Source organism: Poecile atricapillus, chromosome Z, assembly GCF_030490865.1.
Source record: "Poecile atricapillus isolate bPoeAtr1 chromosome Z, bPoeAtr1.hap1, whole genome shotgun sequence".
Lineage (NCBI taxonomy): Eukaryota > Metazoa > Chordata > Aves > Passeriformes > Paridae > Poecile > Poecile atricapillus.
This window is the reverse complement of record NC_081289.1, coordinates 55883855-55897105: the sequence shown is the minus strand read 5'-3', so window position 1 is coordinate 55897105 and position 13251 is coordinate 55883855. Positions and strand designations below refer to the sequence as shown.

At 38.1% G+C, this 13251-nt stretch overlaps 1 long non-coding RNA gene across 1 annotated transcript; it reads right to left on the bottom strand.

Annotated features, from left to right (window-relative positions):
- Window positions 1-409: 409 nt before the first annotated feature.
- LOC131572817 (uncharacterized) lies at window positions 410-9720 on the bottom strand. Its single transcript, XR_009276053.1, has 3 exons — window positions 9624-9720; window positions 3119-3403; window positions 410-825 (listed from the first exon to the last, which is right to left on the bottom strand). It is a non-coding gene; the product is annotated as an uncharacterized LOC131572817 (long non-coding RNA).
- Window positions 9721-13251: the final 3531 nt, after the last annotated feature.

Below are 13251 nucleotides of genomic sequence, written 5' to 3'. Positions count from 1 at the left end.
CTCAAACTGTAAAGATATGGGTCTAACCAAGGTCTAAAAACCCAAAGATGATAGATTCTACACTTCCTTAGGCAATCTACATCAGTATCTGGGATCTTCCTGTTAAAAAATCCTCTCTGTGGTCTAGCTCAAATCTTCTTTGCAACAGCTTTCTACATTTCATGCTTTATTTTTATGACCTAGTAAGCAATTTTTCTTCCTTCTTTGATTCTACCTAATACATATTGAAAGTCTTCAGTATACATTAAAGAGCTACAGTGCTTTTCATGTTTCTTATAAGTCATATTCCTTGAGCTATTTTTATACTTATAGATTTTTTTTTTTTTCTGGATAATTTTGCTTGAAACACAATGCCAAAACCTGGCCAGTTTTCCAGCTAGTGATTTACCAGAGTTGAACTGAAGAGAAATATTCTGTCAAATCCATGTCTTTACTTCACCATTTGATACTTTCCATTTTCTCTCTGACATTTCTGACACTTTCTCTGCTTGGCATATACTATATCTGCAAGAACCTGTTCTTCTGTGTAGAATGTCACAAGCATTTCATAAGAACCTGTGGCCTTTTGTGCTTGTCTGAAAGGCAGTGCAACCCAGAACCACATTCAAAGCTGAAGCCAGAATGCAAAACTGCCAAGAAAAGCATAACATTGATCCTACCTGTTATGTCTTCTCAGTCAAAGAGCTTCCTGCACTAAAGGCCATAATATTTTAGAGCTACAAATGGACATTTCTGCATCCATTTATCCATCAATCCATCACTTTTGGAACTCATTTGATCTTTTAATTTCCAAAGTATTTTATGACAATGAGACCCACAATTTACCTGTAAAGTATTAAGATTCTGTAATGTTTACATTTACATTACATTGCTCCCTGATAATTTCCTTAAGGGCTTGATAGTTTTTGTGAGCTTAAAAAAATTAATAAACACTCCTTATTCATCTTATTCAAACCATTTACAATTTTATAGCTCTGTATCACCTCCCTATCTTCTCCAAGCATGGGAAGTCTTTTTCTTGCCCCTTTACAGAAGCTGCTGCTCTTCTCAGTGACTGTCCCTCTTTTGTAGGATTTTAAAAACATTCTCTAACACCTCTTTTCAAAACACCTTATTAGGTATGAAGTGTTCAAAAGGAGGACCAGGATGAGTTGACAGTGATAAATGGGATTTTCTGTTTTGTTCTCCCTATACCTAGTAATTTCTAACATTCTCTTCATTGTTTTTTCCCCACCTCCAGTGGTTTCAGATCTCTATCTGAAAGACAATAGATGCCACACTTTGAGACAGCTGTTATATATTTATAATTATGGTATTTTTACCTCATGTGCATGTTATTATACTTGTCACAATTTTATTTGGTTGTTTTTACTGAACAGACGTCCAGTATTTTAAGATCTCTGTGGATTTCTTTGCAGTCAGTTTTATATTTGTCTAGCATGCATAATATATCACCTGAAAATTTTGTTCTTTCACTATTCTCTCCTTTTCCATATGGTTATGACTATTTTACACATATAGTATTCTACCTCAGATTCTTTGGGGGATCTTCTCTCATAGTTTCTTCTCATTTTAAAATCTGATTATTTAACCTTATTATTATTATTTTTACATCTTATGTATAACATTGTAAGTTATTTTGGCACCTTGGATAAGGATATCTATGAAAAAAATATTAAACAGATGACAGGTATTCTATTTCCTTCTCTAGAAGATCTAGATCTCTAACAGATGGTAAAGCATGACTCCCAAACAGAAGTTCTGCTGGTTGTCTGTCAGTACATTGCATTTATCTATGTATTTACTTGTATAATATTTATTTAAATAGAAAGAAAACTGATTTATGAATCAGCAGTATCTAGAATTTCTCTTGGAGCCTGTTATAAGCTTGGTGTAACATTTTTTAATTGTCCAGACCATTAGTCCTAAGAGGCTGATTTAAACCACAGGTTATATATTTCAATACTACTGCTCAGTAATCTCATGTTTGAATTTCTTTACAACTCTGGGTTGATAACCATCCTATCCTTGTTACTTAGGATGGTTAATTTAAGTGGTTTGTTTTAAACAATTTTTTGTTAATATTTGAATTGAGACAGTTCCTCAAATTAATCACTTCTAAAGAGTGGTGTTGAGAATTGATGTGACCTTCTCTTCAGTGAAAACGGATGCAAATAATTAGTTTAGCTTTTTCTGATATTATTTATGTTTGAGTTGAGTGCTGCTTGTGATCACAGGTCTGTTGCACTAATGGTCTGGTCAGCTGCTTCTTTCCAATGTGGTTAAGTTGTCTATGAACATTTATCTAGGGCTTCATAATAGTATTTTTGGACTTTTCTGTGATTATGCCTTTAGCATTATAGAGATTCTTCATCTTGTTTTTTCCCCCCTCTTTTGGACATGCCTACATTTTTTTAAAAGTTATTCTGTATTCTAGCATCTTTCTTTGTGGTTGAATCACAGCAATGTTATTTTGGTTTTAAATGCTTTTAATACTCTTGATGTCACCCTAGTAGAGGGTATTTATTGACATTTGGTGTATTGCATGATATTTTTGTAGTCTCCAATCCAATGTAAACTTTTTTAAACTTATTCTTTCAATTTTTTTTCCTCTAAAAATTAGAATGTTACTGTTGGAGAAGTCTTGTCTCATTTTCCCTATAGCCTTTACAATCTCAAGATGGGCTATTCACTCCTGAATGCTGGAAATCTTAACAGCATGATAGCACAGAATTGAAAACTGTCATTATTATAATTTTTGACCTCACTAATTTCTCATCAGTTTGTGGTAATTGTTATCATTCTGGTAATATGATAGACTGTGGCACTAATCCTGTACTTCTCTTTGGGAATGTAATTCACAGAGGTTCATGCACACACATACTCTGTAGCATCCTTATCTAATTCCTCAGCATTATTTTTTAATTACTAATGCTGCCCTCCGCCTACACAGTGTCTATTCTTGAGTGAGAGCAGAATTTCATATTTCCAAAGTTGAAATACACCTAGTGTCAAGAGGATAGAGCCAGGTTTTTCTCAACGGTGCTAAGCTATAAAACAGGCAAAAGGCAAAAACTGATGCACAGTAAGTTCCACCAGAACATGAGGAACAACTTACCTACTGTGTGGGTGTTTGACAACTGGAACAGGTTGCCCACAGAGGTTGTGGAGTCTCCCTCATTGGATATATTCAAGAACTGTCTGGACAGAATTCTGTGCCATTCTGGAATGAGCTGCTTGACCAGGGAGGTCGGACCAGATGAACCACTGTATTCCATTCCAACATGACCCATTCTGTTATTCTGTGGTTGCTTTTGTGGACTGCTCTTTCAATTAATCAAAATAATTTTCAGTTCTCATGCTGGCTTTCTGCAAGCTTGCAGATCCTTCAACTTGAAATAATCTATAAATTAAACAAACATACCCAGTTATGAATAAACATATTTAATGGTATTCAACCAGGACAGAGTCTTAAAACAATAAAATAGCAAACTATTGATAAATTCTCTTTGCACATGGTTTTCTAATCACATTAGCTTGCCTGTGAATGAAAATGCCACATAAGGAAATATAAAAAGACTTCCTGAAATCCTGCTAGATTCCACTTCTCTGTTTCTTGAGGCCTATTACTCATTAAGAAGGAAATTAGGTGACCTGTTAAGACTACTTCTTGGCAGGTATAAGTACCTTTTACATATCCCCATTATCGTCTAAATGCTTAATAATAGTGTCTTTCACTACTGGCTTCATTATCTGGGGGGAACCAAAGGTAAACTGTCAGGTTTGTTAAATTCTCCTCTTACCTTTTCCTCTCCTTAAAAATATAAATAGTGAGTTCACCCTATCCAAATGCTTATATCTTATAAAACAGAGTGTGCTAACACCAATAATGAATTAACAGAATCCAACTATTAGTTTGCTGTGCAATGGCCCAGGGCTACCACAATCCTCTATGGGCTGTAGCTAATTCCTTTGCACATAATGCACTGAGCTCACTAGCTCTCCAGGATGAAGTCTGTGCTACATAGTCTATGCAACAGTAAAAACTGTTAGACAAAAAAGTTTACCAGACTAGTGATAAGACCAAATTCACATGGCTTTCAGAACCATTCTATACTGCTTAATACTATGTGATTACTGACTCTGCAGTAGTTTAAGGAGATATGTTATAAGCATAGAAAATGACATAATTAATTCACCTGAGAGGCAGCTGGCATGGTGCTTGGACAATATTTGAGTAGCCAATTAAATATCACATACTAAGTTAGCTTGAAGGAAATAACAGAAAAGCTTGCCAAGCTGATGAATGAAAAATGATAATCTGCTCACCAACTTTTTCTCTAACACATTAAAAAATACAATTAGTAGAAGTTGTGGGATAAGAAGTTTTAACAAGAGCCATGATTGACAAAATATCTTGTGCCAAAATATCCTCTGCCAATCTCAGTTCAGTTCAGTTTCATTAGCAAAAAAATCATTCACTCAAGTACTGTCAAAATGTGGAAGAGAAACCCAGTAGGTCAGCATCAGAGCAGATCAGTCCTGCTCATTACAGGGATTGATTCTCTGTTTGAGGTTTGATTCCTTGGAACTATTTGTCATTGCCATCCATATTCAACTTGAATGGAGGTTGCTGAAATATATTGACACGGATATAACTGCTCTCTTTTATTGCTGAATAGTATTTATGGGAATATACTGAATACTATTTATGTAATCACTTATTAATTTTCTGATTCCTGATCTTTTATTGCATATCTTTCTTACACATTTGTGGATTTTGAACACTGAAATAGGAGCAGCCTTGTGTCACAATCTTGTCTGTCACATTTGCTGCACATTTTCTTTTATCCAGAATCGTGTTGTGCTTTATATCTCCCAATTTGTACCTCTAGTTAATTGTGTTGTGCATTGGACTTCCCATTTGTACCTTTAGGTTATTGTCACTGACTTTATTTTGATGAATGTGTCCTTTATTTTGGACTTACACTCCAAATTAGGCATGCCATGTTCTGCCATTGAAGAAATAAATCTAATTTGCAGTGCAAAAGTAAACTGCATTTAGCTCTAATATAGTGGAAATCAACAGGTTGTCCATCTCTTTTTGCTTTTCTACAGGTTTTGCCTCCCTTCCTAAGGAAGCAAAATTTACTCTGTTGCACATTCTGTCAGTGTAAATCTTGCAATAAGCTTTGGAACCTTCCTGAAAATTTCAACTGATTTTGACAGTGCTCAAGGTCTCAGTGTTACAACATTCCCACAAGCTGAGTAGAGCCAGGCAGAGTGTAGAAACCCAATCAGTCTCCCACTGAGGGCAGAGCTGCACCACAATTCATTTATATGGATATTCTCTGTCTTAGACAATGTAGACTAGCTCATTAGCTGCCTATCACCAGTTTTCTTTAGGCCATGAACCTTTCATTTTTCTTTCATTTCATTCTGTGATTCATTATCTGTAGTCCTTCTTTATATGAAAGAGTAATTTTCTATTGATTGGGTCAATTGTACATTGCATTTCTACAAATACTTGTTCTTGGTACATTTGACAGTATTATTTCTGGAATTCAGCTTCTTTTGTTTGTTTGTTTTTGTTTTTTGTTTTCATGGCATGTCCTCAGACAACTTGAAATATCTGCATATGTTCCTCAATGTTGAGTAGTATCTTGCAAATTTGCTTCTGGAATCATAATATCTCAAAATCTGAAAGGTTCCCATTGTCCTGCAATATACGACTTGATTTACATATAGACACATATATAAAAGAGCTTACAAAAGTAGTGGCATCCTTTTGAATAGAAATGTTGTTATTTCTGGATTTTCTATGCACTTTTGCCCTGTTTACACTCAGGACTCGGATGTTTATGTTTACGCTTCCTTGCTTTTACTACAAAACCAAAGAAAATGGTCAGCAAACAGGAGATAACCTCATTGCAATTCACAGAACCCCAGGAAACCTGGCTTAATGAATTCTACTGCTTGTTCTTTCCTTCTTCCTCCCCTTTTTTGATATACTTCCTCCTGTCAGTCTTGTCTGCATTAATTTTAAGCTACTACACCTTACTGCATCCTTTCATTCTGAATCTTTCCTGTGACTTCTTTCTCCCCTCTTCTCATGAATCTGTCATTCTCCCTTTCCTTGTCTAGGCCTCCCTCCAGACATATTTCTCTCACTCACCTCTCTCACTCTACAGCTTTCCATCCCTCCCCATGCTATATCCACACAACTGTGTGCAGACATACACCACATATGTACACACAGAGAAACAGAAGTGCATGTACACATTTCTGCAGGACTTTCCCCACACCAGCACATTTTGAGATAAGTTTAGGAACATGGTCCTTTTTATTTTCCTCTGAAAGACTTAAACATTCTTATGTCTTCTCTTTACACCTCTCTCTTCTCTCTTCAACAGTCTAGATTCTTTGCTTCCACCTACATAAGAACAGACAGCAGGCAACACTTTATTTTAAACTTCACTAGATTCATAATTAGGAATAGGTTTTAAATACATTATTTGGTAGAGAACATGATCATCTTGTGAATCAGCATGCTAGACCAGGTCTGCATTTGGCCCCAAGTTGCTTATCCAGATGCATTATCCTCCATTTCCTAGTGCACATCACAAAGCCTTAGAATATATATGCCTCAATTAAACGATTTCTGAAAGCATGAAGCTCATTTTGTGGCATATCTGTATGTGTTTTGTATTAATCAGATTAATCAGGGATGAGAACATGAATTAAATTAACTTTATGTTCACTCTACAGGAAGAGTGTACAGGAAAAAATCACTGGACTGGAAGAAAACTGAATGCGGTAAGAAGATGCAAATTCATTATATAATCCTGTAAGCAAATATTTCATTTTTCCTAATATATTTTACTAGATTATTTCTTTTGTTAAGTAAAATATCTGTCCTGTGAGAAGCATATTTGGTTTTGTTTTTTTACCCAGCCAGGCACATAAGCAAAAAGGTGAGAATATTTACACAGAATGATGCCTTTCTTAAGGAAAGGTATGCAAGACAAATTATTTTAAAGTGGCAAGTCATGCAGTACTCGTTAGTGATCTATGAGGAGGAAAGAAGAATACTTGAACTTCTTGGCTAGTTGAAGCTGAGTTCCCAACAGCACGTGTCCAAATCCCACTTAACATACCCAAACTATATTAATTCAATTAGACCTTCTCTTCCCTTGTAGGACAGGGTTACAAACTGCACTGATATGATGATGCAGAATGTCTTCTTGGGACATTACAATGGTCACTTCTTGTCACCTCAGTTGTTTCCAGCTGCACAGACTTTTCTCAAAAAGAGGATTTGCTCCGTATGCTCTCTAACTCTCCTGCCAGAACCTACTGTCAGAAGGTGCAGCACTGAAATGGGTAGGCTGGATTCCAGCCCCCAAGCAGCCTTGCTGATGACTGAACCACCAGCTCATACTTTCCACAGAACTGCTGTAATCACAAGCTAAATACTTTTAGGCCAGAAAATTTTTCCTTCCTCTGTGTGAAGATGTGTCACTGTGCAACCAGGAATCAAAGCTGAAGGGTGTAAAGGGAAAACAACAGAATAGGTTGAATCCATGATCAAATGATGACAAGGACCTCCAGGGGAGAGATGCAATGCAAATTGTTCCCCTTGCTAAACTTTATAGTCATGCACCAGAAAGCCCAGAAGGGAATTATACCTCATGAGAAGTCTAATTAATTATGAGTTTTAATAACTTTATAAACAAATGAATTATGGGTAAGACAATGAACATAGCAGGTTTTTTTTATCCCAAAAGGGTAATGAAGCTTTATGTTAATTGGGGAATAGAGCATGAAGATGCAGCTCTTTGTTAGATTGGAATACACATTGACTAAGATTCAGAATTATTCTAGCCCAGGGATTTTCTGTAAGATACTGTCAAGGCTAAGGTATGAGAATAGTGTAAACATTGCAATTATGCAAATGTGGATTTGATGCAAATATAACTGAATTTAATTTCAAGATTTCACCACAAATATGCGGCATGTAGGTATGTACAGTTTAAATTCTGTAAACAAGTTGCATTGGATTATAAAATCATATCATGATAACCAGCTCACATAATTTCATTTGTAGTACATAGAAAACTTTTAATGTACTTTTTTGATGTGACTGATACAGGAAAAAAACAACATAGAATTGTCTGAGTGATCTCACCTTTACCTGAAAGTTAATGTATCTGTGCTCTAAAGACTAGTTTATTCATTTCCCATTAATGCATCTTAGGATAGAAATAAACAATACTGGGAATTGCAACCAGAATTCAATATGGTTTTTTCCCTTCCTCAAGTTAAGCTCGCTCTCAATAGAATCAGGCTGTCTTTTTTAATTTGTCTACAGTCCCCCAGCTCTTGAATTCCTTGTGTGAATTGAATTTAACTGTGCCTTGTGCTTAAAAGGGGTCTCTAACTCGTAGTTAAGGATTTTGAAATCAAGGTATTCTACTTCCTTGGCAAGTGTTCTATCCATTTGGCCATCAGGATCAGAGACACTAACAAAGGAGTCTTAATGTGCCCAAATCATAGAATATGCTGAGTTGGAAGGGACCTATCAGGTCAATTGAGCCTAAATCCTGTCTCTTCATAGAACATCCCAAGAATCACACCATCTCCCTGAGAGTGTTGGCAACACACTTCAGCTCTGTCAGTCCTGGTGTTGTGACCACTTCCCTAGGGAGCCTGTTCCAGTGTCTGACCACCCTCTTGGTGAAAATCTTTCCTGATATCCAACCTAAATCTTCTCCAACTCAGCTTCATGCCATTCTCTCAAGTCCTGTTCAGTGCTTACAAGAGTGAAGAGATCAATGTCTGTTGCTCCACTTCCCCTCTTGAGGTTGTTGAACACCACAGTGAGGACTCCCCTCAGTCTCCTCCAGGCTGAACAGATCAAGAGATCTCAGCAGCTCCTTATCTGGCTTCCCTCTCAGAACCTTCACCATCCTCGTGGCCCCTCTTTGGATCCTCTCTGATAACTCAGCACCTTTTTTAAAATGTGGTGCCCAAAACTGCACACAGCACTCGAGGTGAGGCTGCTCCAGTGCAGAGCAGAGTGGGACAATCCCTTCCCTTGCCCAGCTGGCAATGCTGTGCCTGATGCTCTGCAGGACACAGCTGGCCCTACTGGCTGCCAGAGCACTGTTGACTCATCCAGCTTGCATCAACCAGGACCCCCAGGGCCTTTTCTTTGGTGGTGCTCTCCAGCCTCCTGGAGGAGGTGAATGCACACAACTAGAATTGCCCTGTCTCAGGTGCAGATTCTAGCACTTGTGCTTGTTAAACTTCATACAGTTGGTGATTGTCTATCTCTCGTTTGTTGAGGTCTCTCTGCAGTTTCTCTGCCCTTGAAGGAGTCTGAATTTCTCTCAGGATTCTATGTCTAAAATTTGTTTAATATGGAGTTTCTGAATATACAGTTTTCATGAGATGCTTTCAGCAAGGACATTATATGAATCTACATCTAAGACTAAGAGCGATATATTAAGGAATGCTGGACTATCTGTATTTGCAGTGAAATGCTTTATGACTATGATTTGTGATACTTCTTGATTAGCACATATTATACGTGAGATCCCTCAGGGTCAATGCAACTTTACCTTCACCTCTGCAAAAATGAACTCTGTTCAATGCAGCATCGCAGCATTAATTCACTCCAGCTCACAATTATTTTCTCTTGGGAAAAATGACTGTGAAGCCAGGTGCTTCATCCAAAATGCATCCCAACTACAGAAAAAAAATGTTAGTGGTCATAGCATGTGAGGAAACATTTAGTAATCAAATCTTACAGCTTTTAGATGTACAAACAGATGGCAAGGCATCTCAGCAGGTGTTACTACCAGCCCTTTGGCAAGACAAAACCTCTCAGTGGATACTAAACCTACTATCAGAACTGTTTGAGATAACGCTTCAATATCCTCTACCAAAAATGTAACTCCCTTGCTAGAATACTTCATATATTTTGGAAGCACAATCCAGTAACTAAGAGAAATTGTCCTGAATTTTGCATATTTCAAAGCCATACTCACAAGCAAGAAACAAAAAATAATTTGATCATCAAGTTGCAACAGAAGCCTTAGTTCAAAGCTTCTCACCAGCTCCTCATAATCTAGATGACAATGAATAAATAAGGATTCTGCTTCAAACTCTGCGATTTATATTGAAAACATTAGCCAGATAATGAAAGCTAAACTCAAATCCCCACCCCAATAATATATTTTTTGCCTAGAATTTACATGAAATGGATCAAAAGTATTTTCATCCTTACCTTTGTTATATGCAAATGCATCCTGTACATTTTACACTGTATCTGGTTTCACTGTGAATTTCCATGTTCCCTGGATACAAGCTAATTGTGGATTGTATGAAGAATTATATATTGTTCTAAAAATCTTTTTAATTTTCACTGAATCATATCTACATAAGACAAAAAGAAAGTTATAATAAATTTCAATTATTGTTCATATTTTACAGAGGAATATTCTATTTTTTGAAGTCAGGCAACATCATATACTTGTTCTTTTTTTACACAATGAAACTCAAATTGGATCCAAGTTCCAGTTTAACCTCTTGGATGAACAACTGCAGCAGTGTGTTGTGAAGTGAGTTTTATCAGAGTCTTTGCTACCCTGATCCAAATTTCTCTTATTCAATGGCCAGTTTCTGGCTGAAAGGACTCCACTCTGCAAGCACCCTCCTGAAGGCACTTCCTGCTAGGTCAGGTGGAACTGCCTGATCTGTGCTGGCAGCATTTATCAGTCCCAGAAACGCTTTGCACATGACTGGCTGACAGGCCAAAATTTGGGTGTGGTTGTTTGCCCATGTTACTAATTAGTTACATTGCAAACTACATGAGGAGTTAAACAGTAATATACAGATTAGGGTCTTCCACTCACACATTACAAGATCAGCTAAATTACCAGGATTTACACATGCATGCAACAATGCCCATTTAAGGACTTCCTTAAGTTTGGAACGCAAAAGTGATGAAAATGCATTTAAAATAGAATAAGATTTCAGTTGCTGTTTGGCCGTCTTCCAAAAATACGCATTTCCACCTCCCAAAAAATACAGCACTAGAGAAGTTAACCTTAGTTGGAATTTCTAAAATTGGAGAGGGGGAAGGCAGAAAGGCACATTTTGTATAGCCCATGTCATGGTCTTTTATGATGAAATGAGTGGCTGAAACCAGGGGGTATCTGACATACTAGAGGACAGGGTTGCTCTGTAAGGACACCTTGAACAAGCTGGAGAATGTCCTGGCAGGACAGAGCCTTGCACCCAGGGCAAAAGCCCCCTAACAGTGGTATAGGTTGAGGATTGACTAATGAGATAGTGGCTTTGCAAAAAAACCAAACCTGTGGGTCCCAATTAAAAAGTGAAACGAGGGTCAACACTGCAACTCTGGGGAAATTAAGACTAACACCTATACTGTGCCACATCAACATCACAGGGGGTGAAGGCAGATGATTATTATTTGCTTTCCATTTGGGAGGCCATGTCTGCAACACTGTGTCCAGTATGGGTTCCTAGGTATGCAGGGAATACTTAGAAGACAGAAAATATCCAGAAGAAGATAACCCACATGGTTCCAGGGGCATGTGACAGAGGGGGAGACTAAGGAACTCAGAAGAGAACATTGAGATGACATAATCCCAATGCTTCACTGAATGGGGGGTTATTAAGAAGGAGGAGCTTCTCACTTTTTTGGAGATGAATAGGAAAAGGACAAGAAAGAATGGCCATTGACATTGTCTGGATGCCAGTTGCCCTCCAGAGCTGCTCTATCCCTTCCCTGCTCAATTGGACAGAGGAGGGAAAATATAATGAAATCTTATGAGTTGAGATAAGGATGGGGAGAGATCTGTCATTGTCATGGGCAAGACAGACCCAGCTTGGAGAAATCAACACAATTCAAAATCTAAGTATGATAATGAGAACTAAAACGAATTTTAAAAACACATTTTCCCCACTTCTCCCTCCTTCCAGGGATTAACTTTATTCCCATACCTTTATCTCCTCCCCAGCAGTGGTGCATGGAGCCAGGTGGTTATCTTTATGGTCACTTCATCACATTATTTCTGCTGCTTCTTGCTTTTCAGGGAGAGGAATCCTTCTCACAGGCCACAGTTCTCCATGAACTGTTTCAGTGTGGGTTCTTTTTTCACAACAGAGGGGAAATCCTTCAGGAACAAATTGTTCCAGCATGTGTCCCCCATGGGATTACAACTCCTGCCAGCAAACCTGATCTAGCATGGGCTCCATGCACCTACAGGTCCTGCCAGGAACCTGCTCTAGGGTGAACTTCCCACAGGGTCATAGCCTCTTTTGGGCATCCACCTGCTCTGCTGTGGGGTCCTCCAGGGGCTGCAGGTGGATCCCTGCTCCCCTGTGATCCTCCATGGGCTGCAGGGTCACAGCTGCCTCACCATGGCCTGCACCATGGGCTGCAGGGGAATCCCAGCTCCAGTACCTGGAGCACCTCCTCCCTCCCCATCTCCCTTTACTGATTTTGATATCTGCACGGCAGTTTCTCTCACTCCTGTCTCTCTGGCCACAATTACTTCTGTGCACTAACTTCTGTCACCCTGAAAACTAAAGCCTTCTGATAATGTCTTTATAGTTTTAGTTACTTTTCCATGAAAGTTCTATAAATGTAAGTTGTTTATCACATTCCTTATACGAAACGTCTTTTGATGGATGTTTCACATGACCAGTGTGCTTGGGAAGGTGGTAACTTAATTATACAATCCCTGGTCATTGTTGAGAATCTATAAATGCTGAAGTCAAAAAATAAAGTTTCTTCCTTCCTGTTCAAACACAGAAGCATTCATGTGAATAATTTTGTGTCCTTTAGTGGCAAACTTTTTTTTCTTAAACATGTTATCACAGAGGTTTTACTACCATCATTGACTGACTCAGCCTTGACCAGTGATGAGCTCATCCTGGAGCTGGCTGGCATTAGCTCTGTGACATGAGGGAAACTTCCAGAAGCTTCTCAGACAAGCCACTCTTACAGGCAAATCACTACCAAAATCTTGTCATGCAAGCACAATATGGGCCATAAGCTGCAAAAAGAGAAACTTTCATTGGATTAGAAGGAGAAAGAAAATTCTGTTGAAAGTGGCTAAACACAGAAGCCCAAATACAATGAAAAGATTCTGAATTTCCAATGCTGGTTTATGATTTGCCAGTTGTCTTTTCCTTTCTTACTTTTTGATCACTGAG